The following is a 22,965-nucleotide window of genomic DNA, read 5'->3' on the forward strand; positions in this document are numbered from 1 at the left end:
CTTCTCTAGGAAAGAAAGACTTCCTTCTTCAGACAATGGAGGGTTCATTGGCAGAAGCCCAAGACGAAGTTGCTAGATTAAATGACGAACTCCTCCGAAAATTAGAAAACTTTGAGCAAGAAAGGAAAAGTTTTGATGCAAGGCTTGGAGCCGAAGTCGAAAAAAATTCAAAATTGCAAGAATCCCTAAAAGAGCTTCGGAATGCTTGCTTAAACTTCGGCAACCGCTGCGTGCAACGGCTAAGGCAGGTCTTTAACTCAGTGGGAGCCAGCTCTGAGAAATTTGAACCCTCGGTTGAAGACTTGCCCAGCACCTTCGAGCATATTGAAAGCGAAGTTGAGGCGCTTGACGAAGTTATAGCTGGGCACGGCGACTTCTGTGCCCTGCTAGCTTCTCGCGGCACAGCTGTAGCTTTTATGAAGGTTGGTTGCACGCACAGAAAGATTGTAAACAGGCCGAACTTCAGTCTATCAACAGCGGACTTAGCTGATATCCCCAGCCTAGCCCGAAGTATTGGGAATAGATTTATAACACAAATTTGGATGAAGGGTGGGCGGGACTTATCTGGTGACGAAGCTCGAAGTCATCTTAAGCCGGTATTAAACTTGTACATGTTGCTTACCTTCTCCTGAGATTACTTTTTACCTTATACTGCTTTGTTGTGTATAGGATGACGATGCCGAAGGTCAATAATCCAAAGCTTGACGGAGACTGATGAAGCCGCTGCACAAAGCTTTAGAGACATTTGAATTATCTTTGTAAAAGATATTGTAATTTAGAAATCAAACTTTACTCTGTAAATTTGTCCATACCTTGTAATATATTTTTACCTTTTCATCCGTGTGTGAATTGCTTTGATGTGGTTGAAACTTGTATTTTTTGAGCCGAAGGCGAAAAACACCTTCCCTTCTTTTCGTACACAATGAAGCATATCTTTGCTTCTTTATACTCATCGAAGCATTGTCATCGAAGTCGAAGCATCTGTTTGTACTCTATGTTATGATGATGATGATCCTACGAATGTCTACATGAATGTGTATGAATGCAATGAATGATGTGATGTAATGTGCAAATGAATGTCCAAACACACGCACACGAAGCCACACCCATACTTCGCATCCCCTTAAGAACGTCTTTTGAGTCTTAAGCTCTGCATCCCCTTAGGAACGTATTTTGAGCTTCTTCACCTTCTATTTCGGTGGTATAAGTTCTGCATCCCCTTAGAAACGTCTTTTGAACTTCTTCGCCTTCTATTTCGGCGATATAAGTTCTGCATCCCCTTAGGAACGACTTTTGAACTTCTTCTCCTTATATTTCGGTGGTATTTGGCTCTGCATTCCCTTAGGAATGACTTTTGAGCAGAAAACTTACGCTGCGCTCCCTTAGGAACGACTTTTTGTGGCTTCGTCGTGCTCTGCATCCCCTTGGGGACGACTTTTGAGCTTTTCCCTGCTTTTCCTCTTTTTTCCTCTGCACTCGATGGTGCATGCTCAGATTTTACATTTTACATCCTTTTGGGGGATTTGGCTCTCGTGGAGCTAAATAAGAAAGGAAAAATTACAAGCTATGGCCTACAAGCTATGGCCCCATTAAAAACCTTTCTCCCCCTTTAGAAAGGAAAAGGGTGCCATAGAAAAAATGAAAAAAGATTGCATCAAATTACACATAATATCGCCGAAGCTCATCCGCATTCCAAGATCTGGGTATTGTCGTTGTCGTCCATATCCTTCAATCTATAAGAACCGGGCCTCGACGAAGATACCACCAGAAAAGGTCCTTCCCACTTCAGCTGTAATTTTTCCACTGTGTCTGGATTGGTTACTCTCTGAAGCACCAAATGCCCTGGCTTGATATTTTTCAATCGAGCTTTTTTGTCACGCCATTTTATTGTTTTGGCTTGATATTTGTTGATGTTCTCTACAGCCTGAAGTCTGGTCCCCTCTATGGTATCTTTTGCTACGTGATAATCATCTTCGTCTTCTGTCAAAGCTACTGTTCTTATTGATCCTGCTTTAGCTTCTTCTGGAGTTATAGCTTTGTCACCAAACAATAGTTTGAATGGTGTAAATTCTGTTGATCTTGACGTGGTTGTATTGTAGCTCCACACCACTTTAATCAATTCTTCTGGCCACTTTCCTCTGGGCTTATTGAAGATTAGCTTCATTATTCTTGTCATAATAATGTCATTTGCTCTTTCTACCAATCCATTTGATTCTGGGTGCCTTACTGATGCAAAATGGATCTTCGTGCCAATTTGGTCACAGAAATCTTTGAACGTTTCGGCATCAAACTATGTTCCATTGTCCACAGTTATGGCCTTCGGCACGCCGAAGCGACAAACAATATTCTGCTAGAAGAATTTTTGGACTGTGGCCGAAGTTATTGAAGCCAAAGGCTTTGCTTCAATCTACTTAGAAAAATATTCTACAATCACCACAACATACTTCAAATTACATTGTGCCGGTGGAAGTGGACCTAATAAATCTAGGCCCCATCTTTGAATGACCAAGTAGGCTGTATCAGCTGCGTGAGAGACGAAGGTTGCTTCTGATCTCTTACACATTTTTGACAATTCTCGCACTTTTGAACTAGCTCTGCTGCATCCGTAGCTGCCTTCGGCCAATAAAATCCTTGTCTAAACACTTTTCCCAGCAAGGGCCTAGACCTAATGTGAAATCCACACAGACCTGCATGTATCTCCTTCATTAACTCTATACCTTCGGTTCTAGATAAACACTTGAGGAGTGGAGAACGTATGTGACACCTCAGGTGTCTATTTCGCGTTATGTCGGGAGATTTATCCTAATCTCGGATGCTCAGGGAAAATTTCTATTTCTCGCTCGCTTGTGTCTCTGATTATCCAGACTATTCATTCTTATTTCACTGAATTCGGAGTTATTCAGTCTCAAAGAAGGCCAAATTTGGAGCCTGTTAAAATTTTTATTCTCGACGCAAACGCAAACTCGAAAATCATTCTCAATTTATAAATCTCGTCTAAAGCTCATTTACTCGGACTCTCAATGGATGTTATTCAATCCGTGTCCGAATCAGATTTCTCGACTTCAGTCTGTGTCCAAATATTTTATCCGGGTCGGTATTCTCAAGCGGAATTTCTAATGTGTCAGTTTCGAAATAAATTTTACCCAGCCCGACTTGCTAATGCTTGTAGCCGATCTGAATCCGAAAACGTAAAATCAAAACCCACACAAAATGGCCAACCTAAATTCATGACAACAGTTTTTTTGTGAGCCACGAATAAAAATGGGGCGTAATTTTAAAGTTTTGACATGAACAAAAGCGACTATAAATTTTCAATGGAGTAGCTCACATGGTTTAATTTAAATCCAAACAACCGGTTTCTAATTCAAAAATAAGGTCAAATTTTTTCTAAATAGGGTTCGAGAAATTTTAGTTGGGCGATTCGATTCGAAGTTCGGCCAAACATTTTAGATTTTATGTTCATCGTAGCTGGAGTGGTTCAAAACAAAATTTGTGCACGCTAGCCTCGCTGGCGGTCTCGACCGCTGGCATGTCATCGCCCGCCATGGCCTATGGCTGGCCACCAATTTCTGCGCCAATAGCCCACGTCGCCCAACTTGACCAATGTGTGGTCGTCCAGTCCCTGGGCCAATGGGTGATGTGGTTTCCTCCTAGCCAATCACCCTGCTGCAGCCACCCTTTAAGCGTCGCTCCTCTCTGTTCCTTAGCGTAGAAACATCTCCCTGTCTTCTTCCTCCCTCTACCGAGCCCCATCCAAGACAGCTCTTCCACTGCTCTCTCACGCCAGTAGCAGGATGCGCAGAGCCTTTCCTCCCCATGCTGGACGCTGAGCTCCCCTCCGATCTGGTTCAGCGCAGGGAGCAGCAGCTTCTCCTCTCCTCTATGGGCGCGCAACCCCTTCCCCTTGGCTTCACCTCCCTCGGCGGCGCCCTTCTTCCCCAAGAGCAGGGAGCAGCCGCTCCCATCTCCCTGCAGCTCGACCTGTGGAGCACAGGATGCTGGCTAGGGGAACCAGCAGCTGAAGCCCCTCTCTGCTCTCGCCTCTTCCTTGGCCGCCAAGTCCAGCCACGACGCCCTTCCTCCATTCACTTCCGTGGCGCTCGGCGCTCCTGCCCCAAGTCTGGCTGGAGCTTGCCTCCCCCATGGCCACCAACCATTCTGCCCCCTGCCCCTGGTGCGCTGGGCGCCTAGTGCTCCGACCTCGATGACCACCCTCCTCTCTGCTCAAGCGATGCTAGGGACGTGCCGCAGACCTTCGCTCCCAGCGCCGCGCCCTTGCCTCCATCAACACCGAGACCCCGGTAGCGCCTGCCGTGGTGGTCGCAGGTCTCTGCTCCTTCCCCAAGCTCGCCCTCATCTCCTAGGTCACCGCTTTCCTCTCCCTGCCCCACCTTGTCGGATTCTGCTCGCTTGCGTGCTTGCCGGCATGTTCGGGCGCGGCCCTGCAGATTCCTCATGGGTACCTCCTCGAACTCCTCCACACTGGTTGTGGACGGCATTGGTATCCCTCTGCTCCAGCAGCGTTGCGGCGCCCCGAGCTCCTCCTCCGCGTGCGGCCATGGCCGGGGTCAGTCTCATCCGACAACGCCATGACTTCCACTCCGCTCTGTGGCGAGCAGCTCCTGCACCATCCATGCTCGTCGTGTGTTTGAGAGTTCGCGCGCAAGTCTCTGCGTGGTGGCCGTGTCGCTGCAAGCTTGTGCCACGCACCCGGGCATCGTGTCGCACCAAATAGCAGCAGCAACACACCCTCAAGCCTCGCATTGAACCTACTCGACGAAAATCGCAGCAAGCTGCGTGTCGTTAGTCCCTACAGCAACACCATTCTTCACTTCGCGTCATACATTGCATAGCCTTCATCGCTGCGCATTGTCCGGATCGGCGCAGCAGCCCTCCCGTTCATTCTCCAATCCCCTCGTCGTGTGTCATCGCTCTCGTGCTTGCTGCGCAGCCCATCCTCGTCGTCATCGAAACCCTTGGTGAGCCCCTCGCTAGTACCCCACTATTTTTTGGATCTCGGATGCTTGATAAAATGTTTGAACCACTGGGTGTTTTTAATTGCAGCTAGATGTTGTCGCTGCGCCTCGCACAACGCATGATTCGGTGAAGCACCTAAACCGTGGACGCATGCGCAACTCCACTCGGGTTTCGACCAGGTTGTTCGCTTTAGAAAAATTGTGATTTCGTTTTATTTACGATTCAGTCGATGGCGTGATTATATGTGTGTGAAAGTATAATTATATGAATGTACGCGTGTAGAGAAGAAAATGAAATAGAAGAGAACTCGAATGTTTTTATATTTTGATAAAAAAAATATGTGATGCGTTGTTTGATGCGAAAACTAAGTTACAAAATGTGGATTATGTTTTGGGAAATGTATCAATATGTGTTTATGAGAAAAGTGTAATTGTTTTATGCAATGTGATGGGATTCATGATTATATCGGGAGTATATTTATTGATGTGACGAGTAGTTTAGAAAATGCTAGTTCGCGTGGATGATGTATTGTTAAGACATGAGTGTCGGAGTTCATATATTAGTGGTTACGCTAAGATGATCGAAGTGTCTCGAGTCACGCCCCAATATGGTTGTATGCGAGACGGGGTTATGCGCATGATGAGTTTAGTAAAAATCCACCGGTGTCACTGATGTTAAGTTGAGGTTTATTTGCGCGTGGAAAGTAATAATGTGTTTAATACTTAGAACTCTTAGTCAATAGTAGAAATTGTTTTGGCTTATATAGAGAGGTGGTGACTTGCCAAAGTAGTCATCGCTTTCTCTATATTCATAAGTCGAGTCGAGACGATGCGTAGTATGCGTTCGTTAAATTATGCTTCGCATATAATGTGTGATTGTGCTCACGATTTGGAGCAGACACTTCAAGTAAGTAAAGTAGGTTTGTGATACAAGTGTGTAATGGAGTTAGTTGTTTTAGGATAATTATTGAAATACTCGGTTCATATGATAAACATGTATGCGTTCATAATTTGGGAAGTAAATGCATGGTGATTGTGGATTGGAGATTAGTGGTTTACGGTTCATATGATTTGGTCGAAGTGCGAATATACACGTAAATACGTATGTTTATAAAAATGTTGTAGTGTATGTTGTGTCTCGGATTGCGATAATAATGGGCTAGCCGACGTGTATGTTGTTTAGCGGGCTATGTCGTTGCTCCAGTTAGCCGACCTGTCAGATGGTTTGGTTAATCATGTAATAGCCATAAATTGCTTGTTGTAGTCCAAATACGCATGGTTATGGTCGTGGGTAAAATTAGTGGTGCTCATGTGATGTCTAATTTAAAATGCAAATTATTGTGTGAAGAGCGCATCGATAAACACATTTATACCGGGTTTGATTATTATGGTGAATACGTTGTTGATGGTGTATGGTAATTCTAGTGCACGAAATAACTCGTATAAAATTAGTAAGTCTACTAATTGATCCTAATATGATTGTTTTAACTCTAACAGATTGTAAAGTGTTAGAATGGTTCAAGTCTCTAGAACGCGGCAATTTTTGAAGTAAATAGGAGCTGAATTTTATTAGTTGCTGTTTTGGGCTGCACGCACTGTTTTCGTCGTGCTGTTTGTTTGATGAATTAAATTATGTTTTCTGTAGAAAAGTCCTATAAAAGAGTTGTAGATAACTTTATTATCTTACTTGTGTTAAAATTTGACAGCCATAAGTCTGATCGTTTAAAAGTTATGCTTTTCACAAATTCAGTAACTGAATCTGTCCAATTTCTGTACAGATTTTAGAGACTGAATTGTTTGCTTAAGTTACTGTTACAATCTATTCATGGTCGTTATAAGAAAGTTGTAGATTCTTTTCTTATCTTGCTTGTGTTAAAATTTTATAACCTTAGGCCTGATAGTTCAAGAGTTATGAATTTTACAAAACAGTTGCTGTGTTCTGTCCACTGTCAGAACAGATTTCGAAAACTGAATTGTTTGATTTAGTTAAACATAGAATCGCTTCTTGGTGATTATAAAAGTTATGTAGTACTTTTGCCAAGCTTTCCAAAAAGTCTTGGATCACTCTTTTGGTGATCTAAAGATTAAGTTATGGATGTTTATGGTGTGAAGACTGAATCTGTCCAGTTCTGGACAGCAAAATCTTCATAGTGTATTTTACCCTTGATACATATTAAACCAGCCAGGGATGTTTATAAATAATTGGTAGAACATTTAATTATCTTTCCAGAAAGTCTAGGATCACTTTGTTTGGATGTCTGAATCTTAAGTTGTGAATTTTTGAAGTTGCAAGTCTAAATCTGTCCAAACCTGGACAGAGCTGTTATTTTTACACAATTTGACCTTGCTAAGAGTCTAATCATGCTGAGGTAAAAATACCAAAGTTGTAGAGCACTTTTTAAGCTTTTCAGAAAGTCCTAGTTTGATATTTTTGGATCAATAATTGAAGAGTTATGGTTAAAACAAGTAACTGTTGTGCTGCTGTCCTAAAAATCTACATGTGCTCATTTAATTGTTAGTTCACCCTTTTGGCTAAAAATGTTTGGTTAGCTCTTAATTAATGTAGACTTGCCATGGCTAAGTTTGAGATAACATATGTGTCCTAATTTTGTTATGTTTGGTGGATTGCTCTACTCTGTTGTGTTTGGCTCGAGTCGGCTGTTTCCTCATTTTGATTTTGGTTGAACACGCAGTAATGACAATGTAACCAATATGATTAAGCCTAAGTATAGAAGTGACTAGTGCACGTCTCGCTAAATTAGTAAACTAAATTGGTTAAGATCTAATAAGTGTTTGCCTTGTGAATGATTGTAAAACCCGATTAAGTAACTATTCCTTTTTAACTAAGTCTGTCTATGTGTAAGTCATCGTAAATTTATGTGTACTTAACTAGTTTCATAATAAGTAGCCAATGAACGATTAAAATGAATGTGATAAATGCTTGCACGTGTGATGCCGTGTTGTGCTGGTCAATTCTAGAAAGTATTTGTCGTCTTTCTAATGGTATTGATTACGTATGATCGATGAAGTGTAGATAGCTAATACTAGCATATGGTTGTTTACGGTGTCTTACAATTTAATGTTTAGTTCGCCACTGTCTTTGAAAATCTTGTGCTACTTTCATTATATTCATAAATATGCATCTTGCATCTTATTTAGGACCGAGAGATGATAATCGTGCAAGTGATATGGTTCCAACAACAAGATGCAGTTGGTGGATGACCTGAAGAATGATGGACTTAACTAGTGGATGCTCGCCAAGCGAGTATCCCCCAGCAAACACTATCTAAGTGTTGAATTCCAGGCAAGCCTCGGTTTTATGCATAACCGTTTATATATGCTATTTTACTACACTTAATGTTTGTAGGCTTGTACCGTGCACTTAAGTGTAAGAGTTGCCTGAAACCCTAGTTGCATGAACTCAGGATTCTTTTGAGATGGATATAGTATGCTAGGTCGAGTAGCTGCTATGCTAAATCAGGATCTCGGTAGAAGTCGAGTGATTTTTCTAGCACTCGCGCGAGGTCAGAAATTGGTTGTATCCATTTTGATAACAGAATGATGATGGTCTGTGGACACGGATCCATGGGGATGCACTGTCTACAAGACGAAATTGGAATAAGGATTAACGTGCGGATACCTGTGTCAAGCGTTTGAATGTACTAAACACATGTCGGGAAATATGGTAACCGGTAAGCCTAGTACCTGAGTGAAGCCGGGCGCGGACTTTACCCCTCGCTTGTCCTGAGACTGGGTCTCCCATTCTAGATATGGTGGGTACAAGTGCGACCACTGCATGGCGGCGGCCGGGGTCAGTGGAGCATTGTAGGACAAGGCGGTGAGGCCTGGCCGCGAACGGGGAATCGATGGGGACGGTTGACGTGTGTGGGGATGGAGTGCCCCTACATGTCGTGTGTTTAGGTTTACCTTGCATGGTTAAAACTCGATTCGAATCGTCTGCTTCTCACAGCTAATGAGACTACTTTATCCATTGTACTGCATTGAGTAATAAGTGGAAATGAGATACTGGCAAAATATGTTGATTGATATAATGCTTGATACCATGTATGAATAGACAAGTTCTCACCTAGTCTAAAATTATTATTCTAGAACTTGAAAATCTAAAACTTGATTTTAGACTCAGCTAGTGCTTTTGGCAAACCAAACCCTTCAGCCAAACAACTTCATGGTCTAGAGGTAGAGGAGTAGACTCCTCACACCGGGTAAGTCTAGCTGAGTATTAGTATACTCAGCCTTGCTGTGGCATAATTTTTGCAGGTACCTCCTTGATTTGGTTGATGGTGTGACTTGGCCTCCATCCCTGCCACCGGGATAGACGGTCGAGTGGGTTATTGCTTCCGCAGGAGAGGACCATGAGGAGTAGCGTGGCCAGGCTTTGCCATGTTACTTGGTTTTCTCCGTTAGATATTCTGCCGCATTAAAAATTTATGGTTATTATTTCTGAAACTCCGATAATGTAATTACTACTGATACTTATTAAATTTGTGGTATTATGCTTTATTGTATTTCTCTGTGCCTCACCTTCGAGTGAGCTAGTGGTATTCGATCCTGGATAAGTGGCTTTATCAGACTAGATCCGAGGGACTGATGGGTTATTCTGATTTAAGTGTGTTGCTGCCTTTAAGGGTGCGACTTGGGCACTTAAGCTGGAATAATTCGGGCGGTTCCGCCACAACAGACTCCATGTTTGTATAATTCCCGCTCTATTATCACATACAGCCTTGTCCTTGCTTCCATTCTCTTATTATAAACTTCGTCATCCGAAAGACAATTACCTTGAAGGAAAGATATAATTTCAGTCCTCCAATGTTCACTATGTACAGGGGAAATTGCAAGCACTGCTCTCTGCATAAGTTCAACCAAAGGTGCTTTTATTGTCTCAAAAAATACTTCCAGAGGTTGAGGGAGCCCCTGTGCCGCTGATTTGGCTAACAGATCTGCATGCTCATTTTCTCCTCTTGGAATATTCTTGACGGAAAAACCTTCGAAAGAAGCCTTCAACCTTCGAACTGTATCCAAATATTTTTCATGCTTCGGATCTCTTGCCTTACTACTTTTGTCTATATGACTAGAAATGACTTGAGAGTCAGTTTTAAGGATGGCCCTTCTTATTCCCATTGCCTTTAACTTCCGAAGCCCCAACAGAAGTGCTTCATATTTAGCAATATTATTTGTACAACTGAAGTCAAGCCTTTCTGCATAACATGTTCTGACTTTAGAAGGCGCAACTAGGACAGCAGCCGCTCCTTCACCAAAGGTTCCCCAGGAACCATCGTAAAACACTGTCCAAGCTTCGGCGTCTTTATTTGTTTCTTCGTCCTGAGCCCCTGGCGTCCAATCAGCAATGAAGTCTGCTAACACCTGGGAATTAATTGAGGATCTATGTACATAGTTAATACTGAATTCGTTAAGCTCCGTAGCCCATTTTCCAATCCTTCCACTAGCTTCTCTGTTCCTCATTATGTCCTTTAGAGGCTGTGATGAAGGAACAATTATGTGATATGCTTGAAAATAATGCCAAAGCTTCCTGGAGGCCATTAACCCAGCATACAACACCTTCTCCAATCCTATATAATTTTTCTTTGATAAACTTAAAACTTCGGAGATGAAGTACACTAGAGCCTGCTTTTTGATTTGGCCATCTAGCTTCTCCTGTACAAGAGCCGCACTAACTGCAGAGTGCGAAGCTGCCACATATAAGAGTAATGGAGCCCCTGGTGAAGGTGGAGTTAGTGTTGTTAGATCGATCAAGTATTGCTTCAACTCTTCGAAAGCTTTTTGCTGAGCCGGACCCCATTGAAAAACTTCGGCTGACTTCAGTATTTCAAAGAATGGCAAATTTCTTTCTACTGATCTGGATATGAATCTGTTTAATGATGCTAGTCTTCCTGCCAGCTGTTGGGCCCCCTTCTTTGTGCTTGGTGGCTCCATCCGAAGGATAGCTTCAATCTTGCTCAGGTTGGCTTCAATTCCCTTCGTTGATACCAAACAGCCAAGGAACTTGCCCTTCTTCACCCCAAAAACACACTTTTCTGGATTTAACATCAGGTCAGCTTGCCTGAAATTGGCAAATGTCTATTGCAATTCAGCAATGTGATTTTCTTGCTTCGTGCTTTTCACTATGATATCATCAACATAGGTCAGTACATTCCTGCCTATTTGAAAATGAAGGACCTTGGCTGTCATTCTGCTGAAGTTTCCTCCAGCATTCTTGAGCCCCTCAGGCATCCAAAGGTAGCAATAGGTGCAACTGGGAGTTATGAAGCTAGTCTTTAGCTTGTCTTCTTCTTCATCCAAATTTGATGATAGCCTGAGTAACAATCTAGTAGACTCATGAGCTCTGAAGAAGCTGCTGCATCTACTAGAGAGTCTATTCTTGGCAATGGGAACTCATCCTTTGGGCATGCCTTGTTGAGATATGTGAAATCAATACACATTCTCCATTTACCATTGGCTTTCTTCACCATAACAATGTTGGCTAGCCATTCTGGGTATTTCACCTCTCTAATGACACTGGCACTAAGAAGTCTCTTTACTTCATTCCGAGCACCTTCAGCTTTGTCTTTAGACATCTTCCGAAGCCTTTGTTTTCTTGGCCTGAAGGATGGATCCACATTGAGTGAATGTTCAATAACATCTCTGTTGACACCACAGAGATCTTTGGCTGACCAAGCAAAGACATCTTTGTTGTTGAATAAAAATCTTAGCAAAGTCTTCTCTTGCTCATCAGATAACTGAGACCCTTTGTTCTGTTATATCTTGACATAGAAGCATAGGCTTCGGCTGATCCGCTGAAGTAGCATTCTCTCTTTTGTTTTTGTACTGCTGACAGGCTTTAGCTCCATCTATGTTACAGATTGCCTTTGAATCTATCCAATTCCCTTCGGCCCTTCTGGCAGCTTCTTGACTCCCATGGACAACAATGGGCCCTTGTTCCGAAGGTATCTTCATGCATAAATATGCTAGATGAAGTATTTCTTCGAAGGCATTAAGTGTTCCTCGACCAATGATTGCATTGTAAGGGTACTCCGTGTCAACAATGTCAAAGATAACCTGTTCAGTCCTTGTGTTGTGGACATAGTCGAAGGTAACTGACATTGTGATTTTACCAAGTGCGACAATCTGCCTTCCTCCGAAGCCACAAAGAGGGTGTGTAGCATCATGAATCTTGTCTTCTAGCTCTTGCATCTGTCTGAAGGCCTTAGCAAATATGATATCCGCTGCACTGCCTATGTCAACCAGAACATTATGGACCAGAAATCCCTTGATGACACAAGATATGATCATAGCATCATTGTGAGGGTAATCTTTGAGCTGAAGGTCCTCCTGGGAGAAGGTGATTGGGATGTGGGACCATTTGGACTTGATGAAGGGTCCCTGCACCCTAACATGTTGCACCCTTCTCTACGCTTCCTTCTTCTGCTTCTTGTTAGCCGGCTCTGAACTTGAACCGCCTGTTATCGGGAGCACTAGCTTCGTAGCCGAAGGTGCTACGACTTGGTTGTTGAACGAAGCCATCAGCTCAAAAGTGGAAGTGAGTTCACCAGAGGTGGGCGCCAATGTTGGGGACTTGTTCTCAAATGCTATGAGTTAAGAACAAGGCAACACAAAATGTTAATGATTAATACCCTTCGTCCTTCGAAGCATTATTTCCTTTAGGATATAATGATCTTCAGAAGAAGGTCATGAAGGACATACTTTCATCATCGTAGTATGTGTTAATGAAAGAAGAAGCATATGAAATATGAGAGACAACATGGATAATCATATGACATTATTCATATATTCGTATATTTCTATTATGTCATCATGAATGAATGTGAACAATATTGAATTACATTTGTACCTTCGGCTTGACAGAAGGCAAAAGTCCAAGCGTGACGCATGAGCGAGTACAAGTTAGCGTGAACAGTATGGGGGTACTGTTCACCTATTTTTAGGCACGAGACGTAGCCCCATAAAAATTACATTTATGTCCTTGATAACTAGTTACAATCATGACATAAATTATCATGGACTGATCGGTCATTTCCTCTTTAAGTTGGTGCAGCCCTTCGTCTCAAGGCGTGCCACTATGACGAAGCTCCTCGGATAGTAGCTTCGATGTGTACCTTCACGCTGTGTTTGATTATACGCTGATCTTTCGAAGGTGTTTCTTCTTAAAGGACCTTCAGCGATGAAGCAGGCCCCCAACACTCTACAACCAGCCTCGGCAGAGCAAGTATTGTGCCCGAACCCCATTGACGGCCCCACGGCGAAGCCAACTACTCCTTTGGTTCCTCTAATTCATCAGCTAAGGGCGTCCCATTCCACCCTCATGGTTGCACTGTTATCCCGGGTTGTCACTCCCCAAACAGGTCCTTACGGAGAGGTACTCAAGAAACAGCCTGAGCCCCCTAAAATAATCACAAGAACCTCATCGGGATAACATCATCGTATCATGAATAATCACATCATGTTCATTGATTAAGGTAAAGCAATGGCATAAGCTAACCATGATTACCCAAAAGGTAAACAAGGGTAAGGTAAATACAGACTAGTCAATCCTTAAGTTTCAATAATGTAATGCGGGGCAGTGAATTTAAAGTAAAGTAGGACATGATTGGTCTGAGGACAATTGCCTTCACCGGGTTGTTGCTCAAAGGGATCTTCGGCAACACACTCAGGAACCACAGGCTGCTCGTTGTCTAAATAAAGCGATCATACATTCAATACATTTGGAAAGTACAAATGAACATCACATCAAACATGTACAAACATTGGAACACAACTCAAAAAAGGAAGTATTAAATAAAGGAGAATGAGATCAAGTTATAAAATGGACTAATCTTAATTGGGGATTGATTAATCTCTAAGTGTTGGAACATAGCTCAAAAAGTAATGTAGTAATTAAACAAAGAAAAGATTAAATTATAAGATGAACTACTCTCATTTAGGAATTTGATTATCCTTTATGTGTTATCCATAATTACATAACCTAATTCTACTCATTTCATTGAGACCTAAAAGTTAAACCAGAGGTGAATTCATGTAGTACATATTATTAATCTCACATGATTAAATATACTTTAACTCCTAGGATTCTCCTTTTATTTATGTCATTAAATGAATAAATCAACATATACTTTAATCCTATATTCTAAGTGTAAAATTAAAGTATACAGACTATGGCAGGTCATATTTTATTTGAACAGAGAAAAAGTTTATGAACATTTTGCAATTTGAACCACTAAATTTGGAGTTCATATGAAAAAGATATGAAATAAACAAGTTTTCAAGTTTGAAATATGAAATTAGGGCTAAATCTATGATTAAATAAAAGTACAGGGGGCTATTCAAAATAAACCAGGAACTGCGCGTTAAAATAGAAGACGGCGGGTTGATTTCCTAAAACCAGGGGGTCTCTTAAGCAAAACTTACACGCGAAGGGGTATGGGGTAACTTCAACCGTTGGATCAGAGATTAACGGCCAGGATTTGATCACGTGGGCGCGGGCGCGTGGACGTGGCTGACAGGCAGGGCCAGGGCGTTAGTGAGCCTGGGCGGGCTAGCCAGATGGGCCTAGAGGCAGAGACACAGGTGAGGGGGAAGAGAGAGAGGCGGCTGGATCTGGATTGGAGGGCTGCGATCAGATCCGCTCTGGTTAAATCTAAACCACCCGATCTCGGACGGACGCCCGAGATCTAACGGCCAGGGGCAGACACAGGCGAGGTGGCGCCGCTCGGTCCCATGGCGAGAGTTCGCCGGAGATGAGGGGGCTGGCCACGGCGGGGCTCCAGAGGCTTGGGGGCTAGTTCGGGTGTGCTCAGTGCGGTCTGGCGCACTCGACCATGGGTATCACACCGGCGCGGAAGCACCAGAAGGCCCTGCACACGGCGAGGCAGGCTAACGGCGGCGCGGGATAGCTCCTGCGAGCAATCGCGCGAGCAACATAGCAGCAATGACCAAATTAAGGGTGCGAGCGGGTTGCTCACCTTGAGGGGAGGCGCTGGAGTCACGGGGCAACGGCGGAGGCGCAAGGAAGCGACAGGGCGACGGCGGCAGGGCTTCGGCTACACAAGAATTGCTCCGGTGAGCGCGGACAGGACGAACCAGAGAGGGGAAGGACACACCGAAGGGTGTCTCGAGCAGCTGACGGCGAGGTGGAACTCACCGTGGCACGGGACGGGGCACAGACGCGACGGTGACCACAGAACGGGTAGCAGTCGATGACGGGCGATGATGGAGCTCTCTGCTCGCGCGAACAGAGCGAGAAAGAGGGCGAGGGGTTTGGCAGAAGGCGCAAATGAGCGAGGGGAGGTGGGCGAGCAGGGCGCGGGGCTCAAACGGGGCACGGGCGCGAGGATGTGGCTGAAGAACGCGCGGTCATGGGCGCGTCCACGGTGGGGAGATCATGGGCAAGAGGTTAGGGACGGCGGGACAAAGAGAGAGAGGGCGCGGGGTGGGGGGGAAAGAACGGCGCCAACAGCTCGGTCCCATAGCGCAGCGAGAGAGAGAGGGGGGGAGTTAGCGCGCTCGGGTTGGCGCCGATAGGCGGGGCCCGCCTGTCAAGCACCGAGGGCGCGCAGGCGCGGGCGCGCGCGTGCGGGCTGGTCTTAGTGGGCTGGTTTGGGCCCAAATGGCTTTTCCTTTTTTTCCTAGAATTTCTAGTTTCTTTTCTATTTATTTTCTCTAAGGTTTTCAATTCAAATTCCAATCAAGTTTCAAATTCAAATCAAATCAAATATGTGCAACAATTCAAAGAATATTTAGGCTCAATATGATGCAACATTCCATGACTCATATGGTTTTGCCAAAATAAAATAAATAATCCCTTACTAATCAAGCTAATTCTACAAAAAGAAAAGCAGAGAGAGAGCAACTAGAGAGAGAGAGAGAAAAAAAGTAACACATGAATTTGGATGATACTGAGAAATAAATTTTATACCCCCAAATTCAGGGTGTTACAGACCTATCCCCCTTAAAAGAATCTCGCCCTCGAGATTCAGGGCTAGCTAGCAAAGCGTTCAGGGTACTTGGCTCTCAGATCATCTTCTCTTTCCTAGGTTGCTTCTTCTTCTGAGTGATGGCCCCATTTGACTTTGCACATCCTGATGGTGTTCCTCCGAGTGACCCGATCTGCTGTCTCCAGAATCTGGGTTGGCTTCTCAATGTACGTCAGATCCTCTTGAACTTCAAGGTCTTCCGTTGGCAACTGCTCTTCTGGTACTCGCAAGCATTTCTTCAATTGAAACACGTGAAACACATCGTGCACTGCAGACAGTTTCTCTGGTAAGCTAAGTTGATAAGCCACTTCTCCACATCTTGCTTGAATCTGATACGGCCCGATATAGCGAAGTGCTAGCTTGCCTTTGACTCCAAACCTTTTGGTTCCTCTGATGGGTGACACTTTCAAGTAGACGTAGTCTCCCAATTCAAAACTAAGTTCCCTTCTTCTGGTGTCAGCATAGCTTCGCTGTCTGGACTACGCTTCCTTCAGATTTTCCCGGACCATCCTGATATTCTCTTTGGCTTCAAGCAAAATCTCTGGACCGAACACCTGTCTTTCACCAGGTTGGTCCCAATGCAATGGAGTTCGGCAATTCCTCCCATAAAGCACTTCGAATGGTGACATCTTCAGACTGGCCTGATAGCTATTGTTGTATGAGAATTCTGCATACGGTAGCCTCTTGTCCCAACCTAATTTGTCTTGCAAAGCACAAGCTCTCAACATACTCTCAGTCTGACCATCTGTATGCGGGTGATAAGCTGAACTGAATAAAAGTGTGTACCCAAAGCTTCATGTAGCTGCTGCTAGAAGTTAGAGGTAAACTGGGTGCCTCTGGCCGATACTATCTTATTTGGAATACCATGCAAGCACACAATCCGAGACATATATAATTCTACCAACACTGCACTGTTATAGGTGGTCGTGACTGGTATGAAATGGGCCACCTTTGTTAAATGGTCCACTACTACCCAGATGGAGTCATAACCAGCTCGAGTGCGAGGTAGCCCAACTATAAAGTCCATCCCAATCTCATCCCATTTCCACTGAGGAATCTACAACGACTGCAACAAACCTGCGGGTCTTTGATGTTCTGCCTTGATCCTCTGACAACTGTCGCATCTGGCCACATACTCTGCTATCTCTCTTTTCATACCATACCACCAGAATCACTTCTTCAGGTCTTGGTACATTTTCTCTCTTCCAGGGTGTATAGAATATGCGGTCTCATGAGCTTCCTTAAGAATCAGTTCTAGGATTGATTTGATGTCGGGAACGCACAACCTATCCTTGAACCATACCACTCCTTCTGCATCTTCACGGAAATCTGGGCCTTTCCCATCGATGATTAGCTGTCGGATCTTGTTGATCTTCTCATCATCCTTCTGACCTTTCCTGATATCTTGCTCCAGGGTGGGTTCCAAGTCAATTGTCACTCCTTGAGTGTTGTTCAGAAATCCGAGACTTAGCCTATCGAATTCCTTTGCTGGCTCGAATGGCATCGGGTGAGAGGCCAACATATTGACTTGACTCTTTCTGCTAAGAGCATCTGCAACCACATTTGCTTTGCTTGGATGATAATGAATCTCCAGCTCAAAGTCTTTGATCAATTCTAGCCATCTTCGTTGCCTCATGTTTAACTCTGACTGAGTGAATATGTACTTGAGGCTCTTGTGGTCGGTGTAGATATCACACTTCTGCCCATAAAGATAATGTCTCCAGGTCTTCAATGCATGAACCACTACAGCTAGCTCCAAATCATGAGTGGGGTAATTCTTCTCATGAACTTTCAATTGTCGGGACGAGTATGTCACTACTTTCCCTTCCTGCATTAACACACATCCCAGTCCGGTGTACGAAGCATCACAATATACTGAAAATGGCTTGTGAACATCTGGCAAAACCAATACCGGTTCTGTTGTCAACTTCTGCTTCAACATCTCAAATGATTCTTGGCACGCTGAGGTCCACTTGAACTCAACCTTCTTTGCTAGCAGGGCTGTCATTGGTCTGGCAATCTTGGAGAAACCTTTAATGAAACGACGATAATAACTGGCCATTCCAATGAAACTCTTAATTCCTTGGACATCTTTTGGTGCTTTCCAGTCTAGAATTGCCGCTACCTTCTTTGGATCCACAGCTAGTCCATCTTGGTTTATAATATGACCCAAGAACAGAACTTTGCTGATCCAGAACTCGCACTTGCTAAGCTTGGCATAAAACTGGCAATATCGCAACCTCTGAAGTACATTCCTCAAATGTTCCTCATGATCTTGCTCATTCTGGGAATATATGAGAATATCATCAATAAACACTACTACGAACTTGTCGAGGTAGTCCATGAACACACTGTTCATCAGATACATGAAGTAAGCTGACGCGTTCGTCAGTCTGAATGACATAACCATGAACTCATATAGTCCATACTTGGTGATGAATGTTGTCTTCGGTATATCTGCGGGTCGGATTCTGAGCTGATGGTAACCTGACCTCAGATCTACCTTTGAGAACACACTGGCTCCTCTTAACTGATCAAATAGGTCTTCAATTTGAGGCAGAGGATACTTGTTCTTGACAGTGACTTCATTCAAAGCTCTGTAATCGATGCACATCCTCTTCGTACCATCCTTCTTCTCCACAAATAGTACTGGGGCTGCCCAAGGTGAGGTACTTGGTCTGATATAACCTTTCTCCAACAACTCATCAATTTGCTTCTTGAGTTCCACCAACTCTGGTCCAGACACTCGATAGGCTCTCTTGGAAATAGGGGCAGTGCCTTGGATAAGCTCTATGGCAAATTCAACTTTCCTTTCAAGTGGCATGCTTGGTAACTCCTTAGGGAATACATCGGGGAATTCTAACACAATTCTAATTGCCTCAATCGGATTGGACTCTTTGTCATCTACTGATAAATGGTGACAGGCTCCTTCTTCTAGTTCAGGTAAGTACAGCTTGGTTACTACTTCCTTTCCGGATGGGGACACCAACTTAACTGTTCTCTTGTCACAACTGACAGTGGCATGATTTCTGTGTAGCCAATTTATCACTAGGATGACATCTAACCCTTGGGTTCCCATCACTACTAGGCTAGTGGGGAAGTCTATCCCTTTTATTTCAATTCTTAGATTCAGACAAATCCTATTGGACTGAACTTTTCCCCCAACTGAATTAACCCTTAAAGGTGGGATCATTGGTTCTATGGGGATGTTATGTGATTCTACCCAAGATACAGAAACAAAAGAATGAGTGGCACTAGTATCAAGTAGTACTTTTGCTGGGTAGGATTTGACTGGACACATACCTACTGCCACGTCCTGAGGATCCTGGATTGCTTTGGCCTCCAGGTGGTTCACCATTCCATGGTTGTAGGTCTAACCACGGACTCCTGGTGCTTGCTATGGTGCTCCTTGTCTTGCTGGGGCATTGGCTGCTGGCGGTAGCTGAGCTGCTTTCTTGGGACAGTTCTTCGCACAGTGGTTTTGTTCTCCATAGTAGAAGCATGCACGACCTCCTACTTGTGCTGGGGCTACTTGGCCATTCTGGTTGGTTGCTGGGGCAGGAAGACGAGCTGCCTGGTTGTTCTGACACTGGTACTGATTTCCTCTAGGCTAGGTGTTCTGACGGTACCGCTGCTGCTGCTGAGGAAACTGCCTCTGGTACTGGTGCTGGTGCTAACGCTGATGCTGGTGCTGGTGCCCTTTCTTGAATTGTTGTGGTGAGTTGCCTGAGTAGCGGGGACGACTGCTACTCCCAGCCTGAGATCCTCTGATCTTGCGCTTCCTATCCTCCATCTCCCGACGCTTCCTTTCAGTCATGATTGCTTTGTCTATCAAATGCTGGAAGGTGGGGAAAGTGTGGTTCGTCAGCTGATAATGGAGGGGATCAACCAATCCTCTGAGAAAGCGTTACTGCCTCTTAGCATCCGTGTTAACGTCTTCTGGGGCGTAGTGTGACAGCTGCAAAAACTTATCCCTGTACTCACTGATGGACAGGGGACCTTGGTTCAGGTCGAGAAACTCCTTCCTCACTATCATCAGTCCTTTGGGCACATGGTAGCGACAGAAGTTGTCCCTGAACTTCTCCCAAGTAATGGCCTTAGGGTTGGCATGGGTGGCGAGGTAAGACTCCCACCAAGACTGTGCTGCTCCCCTCAGCTATCGGGGACCATATAACACCTTTTCATGGTCGTTGCACTGGGCTGTGTGAAACTCACGCTCCACGGTACACAGCCAATCTTCTGCATCCATGGGATCAGCAGAGTGGGCAAAGACAGGGGGATGGCCCCTCATGAACTCTGCCCACTTGTCTCTAGGCACTGGTGGCATCTGAACTTGCACTGGAGGTTGAGGTGGGGGTGGGTGCTGCTGCACCTGCTGCATCGCTGCTAAGGTCTGACCAATTGCCTGAACTGCCTGAGTTTGCATCATGAACATCTGCTCAACTGTCATCGAGGGTGGCGGTGGCAACTGGGCTGCATCCTCCTGGGGTGCTTGTTGTTTCGGCTGAGCACGCCTCGCAACTCTGCGCCTGTTCTCAGACATCTGTAGAAATCACACACATATCACATCTAAATCTACAGTCTTTCAGCATAAGAAAAGATATACGGAAATCTTCATAGCACTGAACAAATGATCATCTTCACTGACAACTTCTCAGATAAAGAGGAAAGTGGAAATAAATGGATTACCCAACTAAATAACTGACTTTATTAATAACTACACCAAGTTGCAGGGGATACCCACACCTTGATGACAATCATTACAAAGATCCAACTTCATTACATGTCCATCATAACAAGCATTCCAACCTATGATAAGCAGACTAACTCTAACCAAGACAGACTAGACTAAGACACTGAATTAAGCATTATTACAGACTCTGACTCCATCGATCTATGGATCTAAATCTATCCTGGTCCTGTAGTCTAGGGTACCATAGTTGAAGCGACCACGGGGCGATGAGAAGTAAGGGTGCTGAATCCCGACAGGGGCGGGAGAACCACCATCCAGATAGTGGCGTGCTGCGCACTCAGCACGCAATTCCGCAACCTCCGCCCAAACCTTGCCCAACTCATCAAGGGCGTGGTCCAACTCTGTGTCGAGCACGACGGCCAGGTTGACCATGCTGTTCAGCCTGGGATTGCCCTCACCAACGGGTGAGACAATCACACCTCCAGCACTCCCGGTAGCACTACCGATAGTACTTCACGTCAAGACCGTCATCTACCCCACTAAACAACGAGCAATACTGAGAAAGTGCCTGTCGTGCTGCATCTTGCATGGCTGCCTCGACAGTATCCCTCTCAGTGATAGAATAGTGCTCTGAGAAGGCCTCTGCACCCCGGAGATCATCGTCCGGACGATGCACCAAGCAAGTAGCCTCCCACTGGTCCGGGTACAACCCGTGACTATGCTGGTAGACTACACAATGGTACTCGATGGACCAAGTGTGTTGGTCGAAGGCCCGACGCAACAGGGTGTCGAGAGCATCGTGGAAATGACACCCGCGAGCAGCGTCACGAGTGATGGGTCTAGCGATCCACCCCTCCGGCACAGGCTCCTCCGAGCGCTCCGTGTCATGGCTCGAACTGCCACCGACGTCGTCGTCATCTCCGTCTCCGTCAGGGTCTCCTCCAGCAGCCGGGATGCCTAGTGGTGGTGCAGGGGGCATCTCTGGCTGAGGTGCAGGGGAAGGCGGCCTCTAAGACTCCACCTCCCGCTGAGGCGAGGGGGAAGAGTCCTACTGCTCCTGCTCCTGGCGTAGATACTCCTGCTCCTCGAGCAGGCGAAGATGCAGTCTCTCCAGGTGACTGGACTAACCTAACACCGTGCGACGCAGTGGACGCTCCGCTAGGCGAGAAGGCAAAAAGGGGATCACAAACTTACGTGCAGTGCACCTGATATGGGCCATCTACAAAAGACATCATAAGCACAAGAGTAAGAGTAGAACTATGAGACCAGAAAGTAAACAGAAAGAAAAGTGAGATGTAACACCCTTGGTGTTACTGTCACTAAAACTTGAGCATTAGCATATCATGTGTTTGTCACACCTAGAGTGCATTCACTAGGTAAAAAGTTCAAAAATATTGGACTGATATGACTTGATGTGTGGTTAACTCTAGTGTAGAGTACTTAACCCTAAACAAGGCTTATGAGTGAAAATGAAACCCAAATAAGTTAAAATCTCAAAACGCATTAGAAATGATCATAAGATATCACATTTGATGGACTTGGGTAGCACCAAAAGCCTAAAGTATTAAAAACTCTGAAAAGACCCCTGTTAAACCTTAAATTGGAACCCTAGGAGGCTAAGTGTAAAATTTGTGCACTTTTGGACCCAAGTGCAAAAACCAAAGTATTAGAGCACTAAAAGTCATATGGTTCACACATTTGAGGATTTGCAAGTCAAATTGTGGGATTTGGACTAATTTGCAAAATTGCCCCATGAAACCATATGTGACTAAGTCTGAAATTCAGTGTATAGGGTTAACTTTGGAACCCTATATCTCTCAATCCATAAAGAGTCTGACCTAGGTCAACATATCAAATTTGTAGAACTATAATAGGAGTACAACTTTGCTTATGTGATTAAGCCTTGATCACATGCAAAATTTGGACTAAAATGAGCACAAACTCGGGCTGTCAGTCAGCCCTAATTCTGAATTCTGCTTAACAGTGAAGTTGGATGAACTTTGGATTCAATTCTAGATCAAGGGATTAAGCAAATGATCAAGATCTTTACAACAGAATTGTAGCTGGATTATAGGGCTACAATTTTGTTACAGGGAGATTAGCACATTCTCACACAAAAATCTGAGATTAGGGCGCTGCAAATCATGCTGTCAGGTGCTCTGAATGACTCCCTCATGGTACAGTAACAGACAGATCCCAGATTCAGCCCCCCTCACCGCCGGTGATTCCGCGCCGTGATTGTCGCCGCCGGTGCGATTCGTGCTCAATGAAGTGCAGATAACTACAGTGG

This window comes from Zea mays, chromosome 3 (genome assembly GCF_902167145.1).
Source record: "Zea mays cultivar B73 chromosome 3, Zm-B73-REFERENCE-NAM-5.0, whole genome shotgun sequence".
In the NCBI taxonomy this organism is placed as follows: domain Eukaryota; kingdom Viridiplantae; phylum Streptophyta; class Magnoliopsida; order Poales; family Poaceae; genus Zea; species Zea mays.